This window comes from Motacilla alba, chromosome 5, assembly GCF_015832195.1.
Source record: "Motacilla alba alba isolate MOTALB_02 chromosome 5, Motacilla_alba_V1.0_pri, whole genome shotgun sequence".
NCBI classification, from domain to species: domain Eukaryota; kingdom Metazoa; phylum Chordata; class Aves; order Passeriformes; family Motacillidae; genus Motacilla; species Motacilla alba.
The window spans coordinates 33833402-33846596 of record NC_052020.1 but is presented as its reverse complement, the minus strand read 5'-3'; positions in this window follow the sequence as shown (position 1 = coordinate 33846596).

Sequence of the window (13195 nt, the reverse complement as noted above, 5' to 3'; positions counted from 1 at the left end):
CTAGAGAAAAATCAAAGTAAAAAGTTAGATAAAAGGAGATTAAAAATATAGAAATGAAAATTACTTTGTCATCCAAAATATAACTAAGTCTTAAAGAAAGTACAAAAAGTCAGTTCATGGAACACTTTCAAAAAAACATAGTGTAACTCAAGCCAATAAAAATAAAGAAAGTTGTTGAATACAAACAGTTACCAATTAGATACTGTTAAAGGCAACACTAACATTTCAGTTTTATGGTCTGACAAATCTAAACGACAAAAAAGGAACTCTGATAAAATCAGAGATAAGGTTACATTATTATAACAATATGGCATGCTATTTCTTAACGAACAGTTCAGAAGTAATACAGTAGTGAATCATGCATGAACATCCACATTAAAAAGGAATTCAGAATCCATATGGCATAAATGTGTTTTTATACATTTGGAAGATAACAGGCGTGCCAGCAACACTCCCAGTATCCTGGAACACATGTAAAATGTTTTGATCTTGATGCACACATGGGCAGCCACTTCTCCAACAGTTCCTTTTCCTGTGGCTCCAGAGCTGTGGTTTGGTCACTGCCAGATTAAGGTCTCTAGCTGGTGAAGCAAAGTTTGAGTCCACAAACTCTTATTCATTTTAGTAAAATCCTTAATGTCAGGGGAGGTATTTGTTTGATGGAGCAATGGAATGACAGACATCCCTGGTCACTTTCAGCAATTGTTATTAAATATCTAGAATAACAGATGGAAAGTCATAACAGATGCCTTCCTGTTATTTTTTCATGACTCAAAAATTCTCATTTAGTTACTAGCAGCATCTTTACCACACCAATTACAAATAACAGCATTTAAATGCTACAGTAGATGATAATAAAATTCCTTTCCTATACCAAGTGGCGTAAGTGTTCTCACTGCTATATACAAATTGTCTTTACTCCAAGGAGTTTGTACTCCTCATCACAAATGACAGATAATAATTTGGAAGACATTCTGATGGATCCACTGACACTGATGGGAAGAATGCCATCTGAAACCTGTGAGATTAATTTTCCAGCCCAGATGTTGTCTCAAATAATTTGTTTCTTCTTTCCCTTCCACCCCAACCCTTCCCACACCAATTTGCTGATGTATCAAAAAGACTTTGCAAAAAAATTCCATGTTATAGGAAGGATGTGAAAAAAGTGACATTTTTTGAATAATTTTCCTTCTCTTGCAGTTCATTCTTGGGTATGGTTCACTCACACAGCTGGGACATATTCAAATAACATACTTATTATAAGATATGAATACCCAAGGGAAGAAATACTTATTAAAAACATGCCAAAAGATTAATTAAAACACTTTCTATTCAGAAAATCCAAAATATCTAATGTGAAACATTAGCAGAAATATAGAATGAAAAATTAGGAATGGGATAAGACAACAGAAAATAAGAATGGTGACAAAGTTTGGAAGCTTACAGGTCATGGAAGGCACAAAGGCAACAGACTCACTTGTTATACCCCAGTGAAAGTATAGCCTTCAGCACTGATGAGTAGCAGAACTATTAAGCAGATAAAAACTGCCAAAGAAACTTCCCAAAAGAAAAATAATTATCATTAGGAATTTTATCATTATTCTAAAGCAGCTGACTGCTGGAAAATGTAGCCATAAAAAATAAAATATAGCTTCAATCCCTCATTTGCTCAAGCTTGTATGAAATGAGAGACTTCAACTTTCACAGCAGTTACACATGTCAAGCCTATTTATTTGATGCAAGGCAAAATTGCTCTTGTCTTCTTAATGCCAGAATTTCTATGTACCTAAGGTGCATGCCGTAATGTGAAAGAACTTGTGTCTCCTGCCCATGCAAGATGAAAGCTGCAGAGTCATGCTATGCTGCCCTGGGAATTTCATGCAGCAGTCACGCCGTGAATAATGGAGGTGAAAGGATCTGGTTCATGCAGAGGGCATGTGTGAGCTCACTCTCAGAGCCTGGCACTCTCAGGGAATCCTCTTGCAGCTCTGAGGTGGTGTTTGGAGGACCCCTGCGTGGCCCATATGCTCTGCATAGTCTGACTGGTCAGGAGATGTTGTCCCAAGGGAACTTCTGAGTATGCTGTCGTGGGGCACAGTAGATGCAGTCATTAGATCTCTACACAATAACCAGCAGCTGTACGTCATGCTGACTTGCTATTCACAGCTTGATGAAAAGACCTAGTGACAGATGAGAAGACAAGCCTGTGACCACCTTCCTTCATGTTATTTTATATGCCAGCTTGCTATTTTGGTCTGCTGTTGTAACCAGACAGCACTCATCACTTCATTCTTTTACATGCTCTCTGACTATGAAATAAAAAACATGAGGAAAAAAAAGAAAATCTTGCAGATAATATAAAATACTTTTCCAGGGAAAGATATCCTCCCCTGATATTTTCAACTACTTAATTTTCTTTGTCTAACAATCTCAGTCACTTCTCACCATGAATTTGTACACAGGACCCTGTGTAACACTGTTGTTCTTCTGTCCATATGTAGACTAGCGAAGAAAACTCTAACTGGCAGTAATAATTTCTATTTGTCTAGAAAAGCTTATTTTAAATCCCTTTTGGATAGCTGTCTATAAGTTACTGCATTAAGGAAAACTTCAGCGCTTCCACTTTATTCTGCCTGTTTCTTTGGTGCTATTCAAAGTCTCAATGAAAAGCCCCTCTTGCAGTTCTGCAGTTAAAACAACAAAGCACTGCCTATGTTTCTTCTTTAACACAGCTCTAAGGATTTATTCTTTGCTCCTTTATTCTTCCTTTTTCTGAAGTTTTCTTGTCCTTTTCCCCTTTAAAATCTCTTTATCTAAAGCTGAATTAGTTTTCGCAGCTGGTTGGCAAACTGCCATAGTTTTCTGCTCTTATTCGTCAATTTCCAGTTGCCTTCAAACTTTTTACTTTTCTTAGATTCTATTTATTTTTCTGTTTCAGACATTCACTGGTTCAAGTTTTAGTCATTTTTATAGAAAAGCAGAGAAAAATTCCTCTCAGGAGGGAGAAAAGGAGCCATTCCCTATGTTGGCAAAGGGAAAATAAAAATACTATGAGATTTACCCATTGAAGACTTCCAAATAGCAAACTTTGTGCTTTTTATAAATACTTATTATTTGATCTTACTTTTGGGAAAGGAGTAGGCAAATCTGCTACTGTATTTATGCTCTGACCTAAGAGACAAGAAATTCATGGATCTTTTTCGCAGGTTACTATTTTGCTTTATTCCATCTTAGATCATTGTAGTTTTAAAACACTAGAGATTAAAGATATATTTCTTTATTTTTAATATTCTGCAGCCTAATTTCTCAGCTAAGCGTATACATAAAATTGCTAAGCTGTATCTTAGGCATCTGCTAACAAACTTCTCAAAACAATTTGTCAACCTTTATTTAAGATACACTATAGATTAATACATTTTAATGAGAAATAATAAGAAAAATTTGATTTGCATTATTCTTTGGAATTTAACAGAATTTCTCCTCTTATTCATTGTTTACTATGGATGGTGTGTTTCAAGCATCTCATAGGCAGTTGTACCAGCAGAGAGAGAGAGAAATACAAAGACAGCCTATGAAGAAGACTTTGAACATCATTGTAAGGGTTTATGTAAGCACTGTGCAGCCATTAATCTGCCCACTCAAATAATAAGAATAGAATATTTGGCAAAACTGTCAAGGAGTAAGTGCCCAAATATAACACCTTATTTCCTGTTCTTTAGTGTTCAGTTTTTAATCTCTTCAGCATGGGTAAAAGGCAGGAAAAATCTTCACCACCAGACTGAGCCCTTTCTTTCAGATATGGCTACTATAGAATTATTATTACAATTACTGTTGATAATAATTATTATGTTAATTAAAATTTACAATTATATGGACACTGCACCTTCACTTTCTTTGGAAGTGGAATAGAGTATTTCTCATGCTTCCAGAATGCAAATGGTAGGTATTTTTGCCATCCCTATAGCCACAGCTTGCTGGAGTGGGTTAGAGCGCTGTGTGCATTGTCTCATCTTGGCAGCTTGAATAGAGTTAAAGCAGATGAAAAGAAAGGCCGTATCTAAAGAAGAGAAAACAGGTTTACAGCTTACACAGCTCTCTTGTAAGTGAGGTCCTAGAAACTGGCTAACAGTGAAGTGGTGAATACTGACAGCAGCTGTCCAGTGAGTGGAAGCAGAAGTAATGCTTACCCTTGTGGTCTGAGTTACTGCAGGACACGTCCCAGCTGACTTCAATTGTTAAAAGTTACAGCCTAATTAAACCTTACTGCTTGCATCAAGTATTTCTTCCTCTGTATCTGGGCCAATGTCTTGTGAGTCTATCATTTGTTCACAGCCTTTCTACTTCTACACATACAGTATCATGCCTTTTTCCTTTTAATTTTGCCTAGTGCTGTGCTATTTTCAAAAGCAGGGTAACTTAAAAGTGGACATTTTTGAAAAGAACTGAGTCATAAAAATTAATATTAAGCTTGCTCTTACTACATCCTAAGTATTATTAGACATTCAAAATTCTAACTTCAGAGCAATGATGCATTATTTCATTCCATTGTAGAGAGGCAAAGCCATTGTTTCAACAGGTTTGTTTTTTTAAAAAACATATTAATATGTTTGGAACAAGCTTTAACTGGTGTCAATATTTTTTTAAGTTTTATCATAATATAGTCGATTAAATGAACTTAATGCATCAGCAAAAATCACAGTAAATCAGGATGAAATTAGGATGAAGATATTTAAAACACTTAAATACTTTGAAATAACTTTAAATGGTCTTACATAATATGAGTGTATTCAGAGTGGAAAGTATTGCCTTTAAATAAGAAGTCTGAAAAAAATTAATAGAAATTGCTTTTGTTTAGATTTTTCAAAAGTCTAAGTGTAAAATACAGTTCTCCGATATTTTAATTTTACTTTATTTCAACTTAGTATTTAATTTAGCTCTAAATAATTAGAAAAACACGTGTAAGTTTGAGACTGCTGAAGCCCTAAGTGTATTGGGTCATATTTTATGGTTTTGGGTTTTTTTTTTTGTAGGCCTGAAGGTATTCAATGATCTGTTGTTTTATATATTTTAAGGTTTAATTTCACCTATACATGCAATACCCTGATCATCTGGCTGAGTTGTTTTTTGTGGAAAGAGCAGAAAAGCACAATCTAATCAAAGTTGGTATCACAGTATTCTGATTGGGGAAATGGGGAATGTAAACTCACTAAGTTTGATAGTGAGTAGCTGTAATATAGATCTATAGATCTGAGTGCTCTAGCTTGCTGTCCTAATATCATAGAATCATAGGACCTAAAGGGTTGGAAGGGACCTTAAGGATCATCTAGTCCCACCCCCTGTCATGGGCAGGAGCACCTGTCACTACACCGGTTGTTCAAGGTCTTATCTAACCTATCCTTTTAATGTATTACTTTTAATGTATTACTTTTAATGTATTACTTTTAAAATAATTTTGTATCTATTTTCCTTAACATGAAACTGCAAAAATGAAGACTCAAAGAAAAACACGTTTTTTGGGTTTGAGAAAAAGGTACCAATGAGTATTAGGTTGATAATAACTGTGTTTATTTAATTTCTCCATCCAAACTCAGTTTCTTTTGTCCTTGCTCTGGTCTTCAAGCTCCGATCTCTTTAACTGTTTCTTTAGCAAACTTTCCAAAGTTTCCTCATCCCAGTTTGTTTTACAATGTCACATTTTTCTTTGCATAATCTGTCCTACATCTTCTCTGTCTTCAGTTAATACAGTTTGTTCTGATTTCAGAATTTCATAGATCAGCTGACAACAATAATTTTGCTAACCCATTCCATCTCTCCCTCCTTTTTCACTCTCCAATCCCACAGCATTTTTAGTCTATTACTCTGTCTTCAGTCTAAATTCTTTACCCCAGATGATCACATTTCTCCTCTGCCCAGATGTAGTCACCAGATTTCTTAGCTTTTATTTGAAAATTCCTGTATAGTTGGTTAATTCTTGAAGGATCATTCATTATAGCCAGAGAAACCACTATGAAACTGGGAACTTTCTAGAAAAATCAGTTGTCTCCCCAAACTTGGTGTGATGTTTTTGTATCTATTTTAGTGGGAGGAAAAAAATAAGGCAAAAAAAAAAAGAAAGCAGTCTTAAGGCATTCTTATTGTTATTCTGTTGATAGTAGAAATAATTCTGGAATTTACAGACGCCAACAAAAACATCCAAACACATATAAAAGTATCAACAAAACACTGTCAGCACAGGGAGTCTCTAAAATACGTAATATCATCTAGGAATGTTTTCCAGATTTTGAAATATCACATACTAAAATTGCCTTCCTGCCAAAGTACTGCTCTAAAACATTAACATTATATCCTGTTTTTACTCCCTAGACAATATTTCCAATGAAGAAAGTAGCTATTCTGAGTCCTTTTTTTTGCCTCTCATTCTGAAGTAGCCCAACCTGAAGATATTAACAAAGTGTTTTGTTTTGTCTAATCAAGTCAAGCTTATAAGAAGCCATCAGCATGGCAGAGAACGATTTAGAATACAGATTTTTCAGTGTATATTTCTGCATTATCTGGGAAAAAAACAGATAAACACAAAATAAGATTAGCTTTTCTTTTGGAAGTGGGACTCTGGCTTCTTGCCAAGAAGCTCAGGTGGGAAAGAAAGTCCTGTAGAAGACAGAGAAAGAGAGAGGAACTCCTAGAGAAAGCTGTGCTTGAGAAAGCATGTACACAACTTACTGAATGTTTTTACTTCATCTGAGCTCTAAGATTACAGAATTATCTACTAGGAAAAAGGAGGGTTGAACTTCTCAGAAAGGTTGTAAGTTCATTTAGAGTAAGAGAAGCTGAGATAATAGCTGGTTTAGTGCCAAACCATTCGGATGTTGGTGGAAACACATTTTCTGTCTGAAATAAAGCACTGATAAGACAACATCTACTCCCATATGAGAATGTTTCAAATGAACTAGCTAAGTAATTTATGCTAAAGAAGTCTCAAAGAAACTAAAGAATTATTGCCAAATTTTAACTTATATTGGAAAACTTGGAAAGAGTGAGATTTGCAAAAAATTCTCCTATTATCCAGAAAAGGATATAACAGAGAATAAGAAATTACCTATCCTACCCATTGTTTCAGGTATATAATGGATTTTTAAATTTGTAACTTTTCTGGTAATGAACTAGAGATTATAATTACTACTAGTCAGATTGTCCTTTTTATTCGCCTTTTTTTGTTTTGTGACTTACCTCTCTGTTTGGTTTTGACTAGGGTATGGGATGGCAAACAGAGTTTTTATGTACACCTAGGCTTAATTCACTTACTATATGAAGTAAAGGTTTTTTGAATCAAATACTTGTATGTTAGGATAGATGTGATGAAGTAGGATTAGAAACTGTTTTGTTATTGGTATCTAGGATATTTTGGATACCTTTCTTTGTTCCAGTTCTAACCTCTCTCTACTTATATTTTATAGCCCTCTAGATCCTTGGAGGGCATGAACAAATAAAATATTTTCATAAATTGTATGCAACAGTAATAGAAAAAAAAGTTTGTATATGTTACATGATAATTCTTATTTCCACAAGGAAATAGGGAACTCAGGGGTTCACATTATGAAAGCTGCTAAAAAGAAGCTAGCTTTATCAGTTTATATTGTATAAAGTTTGAAAATTACTGTATATATATTAATTTAATTATAAGAGTGGTAGGCTAATAAAATGCAATTGATGGTTAAAATTATGGTAATCCAAATCAAGTGATTTAAGTTGTTAAAAAACTTATTTAATATGTCCAACTGAAAAGGAATATGTAATGAATTCATGAAAGCAGTTTGTATCAAAGCTGTCTTAAAATAACAATGATTAGAACTAGATTTTAAGTACCACCATAGATCATATCCTCAGTTTGAGCTTTCTGTGCTCCTGTGAAAAGAGAGCTAACAAAAATCTTTGAATGGATAAGAAAGGGGAACGAAGATAAGAAATGCTGGGTAACATATGCAAAAAAAAACCCCAAGCCCCTGAGAACCTCCAACCTCCTTTTCCTCCCACCCCCTCAAAAAACCCCTCAAATAACCCCCAAAAAAACCCAAAAAACCAAATCAAACCAAACCCCAGCAGCACCAAAACCAAGATTACTGAACTGTGAATCTTGCACTACAGTGTGAGGCATAAGTAATTAAATTTATCTGGTGTATTAAAGGGAAGTTTAAGAGATGGGTTGATAAATGAGTATAAGTGTTTAAATGTAGGACTTATATCTGACAGAACTGAGCTTTTTGATCATGCAGTCAGAAGCCGAACACAAAGTAATTACAGAGAATTGATATTAGGATAATTATTAGGATAATTCTTCTAGAAATAATACATGGAATTATAAGAAGGCTTGGAATGGTTATGGTTTCCTTAAAGCAGAATTAGATGAAATTTCCAACTTATGGAAGACATTCTACTAGTGGAGAATGTAGAGGGCTGCCCTGAATAATTATGAAGCACTTTCTGATCTTTGAGGACAAGATTCAGTCCCTATTATGCTTTTGAGCTTCTACGTAAAAGTAGAGAATTTTAAAGTTGTAGCAGACTTTATTCCTCTACACAATCTCATCTGTGCACCTCAGAGCAGCACACTATGTATAATAATATCTCTTAATTTAGACTGTAAAGTCAAGAGGTTTTGTTTCGCTTAATATACATCTACATTAATATATTGTGGTTAAAGATTTTTGATTTTTTCTTTCCTCAGGGGATAGAACTGGTGATGTTTAGAGAAAGGATCATAGTTATGATAGTGTGAAAAAATACCTGAAAATCATTGTTTTCTTCAGTTCACTTTGCAAAAATTTCTGCCCAGCTTGCTTTACAAAGCACTGTGGAGTTTTATATTCCTTCTAATCCCAGAGTTCACTAGTCATACCAAGTCTAATTGATTATCTTGTCTTCAGGAAGCTCAGTGCTTTCTAATTTTTTACTCAGGTCATATCTATGAGGGTTTTTGACTTAGCTTGACAAAACAGTGTAAAACTTGATGAGCTGTGATGTTAGGCACATATTTTTGGCAAGTATAAGGCATATTAAAATATGTAAATCAAATGGGTAATCAATAAGCATTATTAGGAACAAACATGTACATATGGAAATAGGCAATAAGAAGGTAAGCGGATATATTCGAAAAATGATATTATAAGATTATTCATCTATCAGGAAAGGCTGAGAGAATTGGGTTTTTTCAGCCAGGAAAAGAGAAGGCTTTGGTGTGACCTGATTGTGGCCTCCCAGTACCTGAAAGAAGAAGAATCTTTTACAAGAATATTACAGGACAAGGAGGAATGGTTCAAACTGAGAGTAGATTTAGATTAGATAGTTAAAAAAAATAAAATAAAAATTCTGTGAAGGTAGTGAGCTGTAGGTACACAGTTTGTGGTAATTGGGAGTGGGGCTGGGGCCGAGCCTCATCCCCAGTGGGCACAGCTGTGAGAAGCAGGTGAGCAGCAGTGACAGCAATGAGCCATGGAGTGCCCAGTGCACTGACCAACCACCAAAGGGAACAGAGGGCACACAGGTACAATGTGTGTACATGAGAGGTATAAAAGGCTGGGCTAAAGAACAAGAAGGGCAGATGCTTGCAGCCTTCTGAAGTGAGATGATTTTACTCTGTATGGGCAGACCCCTGAAGCCTTTTAAAGTGGTCTGGTGTTATTGTGTATTTGTTAAAGCTTTCTGAAATTGTATGATGATACCCTGTGTATCATGGCTGTCTAAACTGTGACATGTGCTGTGACAGTGAGGCACTGGAAGAGGCTGCCCAGAGAAGCTGTGGATGCCCCACCTCTGTAAGTGTGTAAAGCCAGGCTGGATGGGGGTCTGAATAACCTGATCTAGTGGAAGATGTCACTGTCCACAGCAGGGGATTGGAACCAGATGGTCTTTTAAGGCTCCTTCCAACCCAGGCCATTCTACAACTATTTTGCACAGGATGTTGCTTACTGGTTTTTAATGATAAGGCTTTTGAGTATCTTTTTATAAAATTTCCCTTGTTGTGATATGATTACTTCTGAAAATCTATAAGTAAGCTACAAAAATGTTTCTTAAAATTTTGACGACTCAGCTCTCAAATATCAAAGAAAGAAACCTAGAGATGCAACAGAGGAATTCAGTGCTGATGCAGAAACAGCTTTTTGTTTGGGAATCTCTTCCTCTTTTTTCTTTTCGAAATGTAGATGATCTCTCCTGGCCCTCAATGACATGCAGAAATTGAAACAGTAGAAGAGAATAGCAGCCCACCAAAAACTATTATTCGGCTGCTAATAATGAAGAACCAGCACCTTGAGGAAGGTACAGCTAGTGTATCATTTGGTGATATCCACAGAGGGATCCTCTCATAATCTTAGAGAGCAATTGTTTTGGAGCATGAAGTGAGATGTTTCATCTTATTTATGATTCTGCACACAACCATATAAATTGTTATAATAGAAAAGCATATCAGTAATCTCTTTGAAATGTATTCACTTCAAGTTCCTCAGATGAAGTCTTGACCCCATTTAATATTAGCAGTTGTAGAGACTCTATGAAACTTATGTCTTACATCATAAAATCCTGTTGTTTCCTTGCTAGCCTTACTGGACAACAGATATGACATTGAACAGCAGAGGCAACCTATTGCTCAGTTGCCTGTTCTGGCCTCTGTATTTGTTCCCAAACAATGGGAGAACAAGAGGGCCACTTTTTGAAATCTACTCTAGCACCTGTTACCTAAGTCATGAAGTCGCAGGAAGTCCAACAGACTGCCCTTTCCCACCCTTATTAATCAACCTTGTGTGGCAAAAATCATAGAGTCACAGAATATTCTGACTTGGAAGGGATCTGCAAGGATCATCAAATTCCAATTCTATGCAAATGGCCCATCCAGCAATTGAGCCCACACTTTGTTTACCTGTTGCCATAAATATGTCTTTTAAACATATGACTGAAGCTTTAGGATTTAGTACATATTAGAGGATTGAAACTGAATCTTTGTTTTCTTTGTTTTTTTTTTCCTCTGGTGTGCAGTTTATATTCTCAACCATGCTCATTTGGTGGCAGTTTTTTAAGCAGTTCTTTATTTAAGGTGTTAAACTTATTTTATCTTTGTGTGGCACATGAAGTGTGATTTTTCCACATAGTGACATTGTTGTTCCCTGTGACACATCAATGAATAGTATCTTAGTCTATTGTAGACCTGATGAAATAATTGCAAGATATAGGAAGGGTAATAGTGATGTCAGCTGCAAAAGATCAGGAAGTACAACTTGGTTTGATGACTTTGCACCAGCAGTCTTTAAATTTAATTTCCTCTTTCAGCAGTCTGCCATCAAGAATTCCTGATTGCTTAAGCACCCATTAAAACATCTTTATCATTATATTCTACTCATGCCAAAGCAATTGCTACATCTTCTTGCAGAAAATTAAGATTATTTTGCCTACTATCACTTTTATCCAGACATCATATACTATTGTTATAAAGATTTCATAACTAAGCAATAACATCTGATTTTGAGAAGTATGAATTTAGGATTGTTTATTCCAAGCATAGCACTGATAAATTTTATTACTTTCCTGACTCTTTTAATTTCTACTAGAAAATGGATTTCTAAACAAGAAAAGTGCAATGGTTTAACTTATAATTTATTTTTCCCTTAGCATTTAAAGTCCCATAATAATGTTTAGTACCTGATCTAAAGGCTCTTCTTGATGCTGTCAAACAATTGAACAAGAGACAATGGGCAGAAACTGACGCACAGGAAGTTCCACCACTATATGAGGAAGAACTTTCCTGTGAGGGTGACCAAGCACTGGAGCAGGTTGCCAAGATAGGCTGTGGAGTCTCCCTCACTGGAGATATTCAAGAACTCTCTGGATCAGTCTTGTGCCGTGTGCTCGAGGTTGGCCCTGCTTGAGCAGGGAGGTTGGACCAGATGACCACTGTGGTCCCTTCCAACCTGACCCATTCCACAGTTCTGTAATTTTTTCACCTTTTGAAGTCACCAGTGTTTTCTTCTGTGAGGCATAACCTACTCCAGTGTTTTTGATACTCATAACCTTGCGTGCTGGAAGTATATTCCAACCTTATGCCACAGTACCTGCCTGAAGTGAACTGTTATCACACCAAAAATTATGTTCTGTCTTGCATGTTTTGCCTAGATAATCTTGTAAAAAAAAATAAACTTGTACGAATTTTGTATGCATCCAATGAAAATATTCCCTTTTAGGAGCTGATTTCTGTATCATAAATTATAGAATTTTGATACATGTCAAAAATAAACAAGCAATTGAAAAATAATATATTTGAATTACTTTAGTAAATTGAAAACAAAATTTTTATTTTTTAAAATGAGAATTAATTGCTTACAACTTATGTAATTTTCCTGTCCTAAGAATTTGTCACATAACAAATTACAATCATAAAATAATAAGCTAGTTTTTTAATTAAATAATTCCAGAAACACAGAGATTCTTCTCTGAATTTTATTGACTACAATCACATATATGAATAAAAGCTCATGTCAATTACACTTTCATTGTTCTTGAGAGTAAACAAGTTTCATGATTATGGGACTCTGGACAGAGGGAATTAATACTATAATTAAGATCCTCCTGGTAAGATTTCCCTGAGAAAAGAGCTTAGAAATTTTACCACATTGAATAGCTGTGCTCCTTTGTTCTTGCAGAAATTTCCTGAAGGTCAGCTGAAGAAGTCATAAGGTCTCAGGTATGGATGGTCATCCTGAACAAATATTTAAACTGAATCCAAGAGGAAAATGAAAGCAAATTTCATCTCTGGAGCCCATCAAATCTATTTGCACCAGAAAAAAACACCTCTGAATGTTATTCTACAGTTTCCTCATAGTAATAGTAATCTTACAAAACTATTTTGCCGTGTAGTAGATTAACCTGTCTGAGATGTATTTATTAATATCTTATTATACTATACATATTAATTATTATTTTATTACATCTTATGATACACATTATATGCTATAAGTATTGCTATAAACAATAGTGTTTATTATTGTGTCATTTAGTGTTGTTCAAATCTAGGCTTTTTATATCCTTTTTTTTTCAGCCTTATAAAAAAGAAAACATAGATTCCAAGTTTGCTATCTAGGTCTCCTTGAAGGATGGAGAGACCCTTGCATCCATAAATATTTCACCTATCTTCCAGCTCTCCCCCAGGCACCTT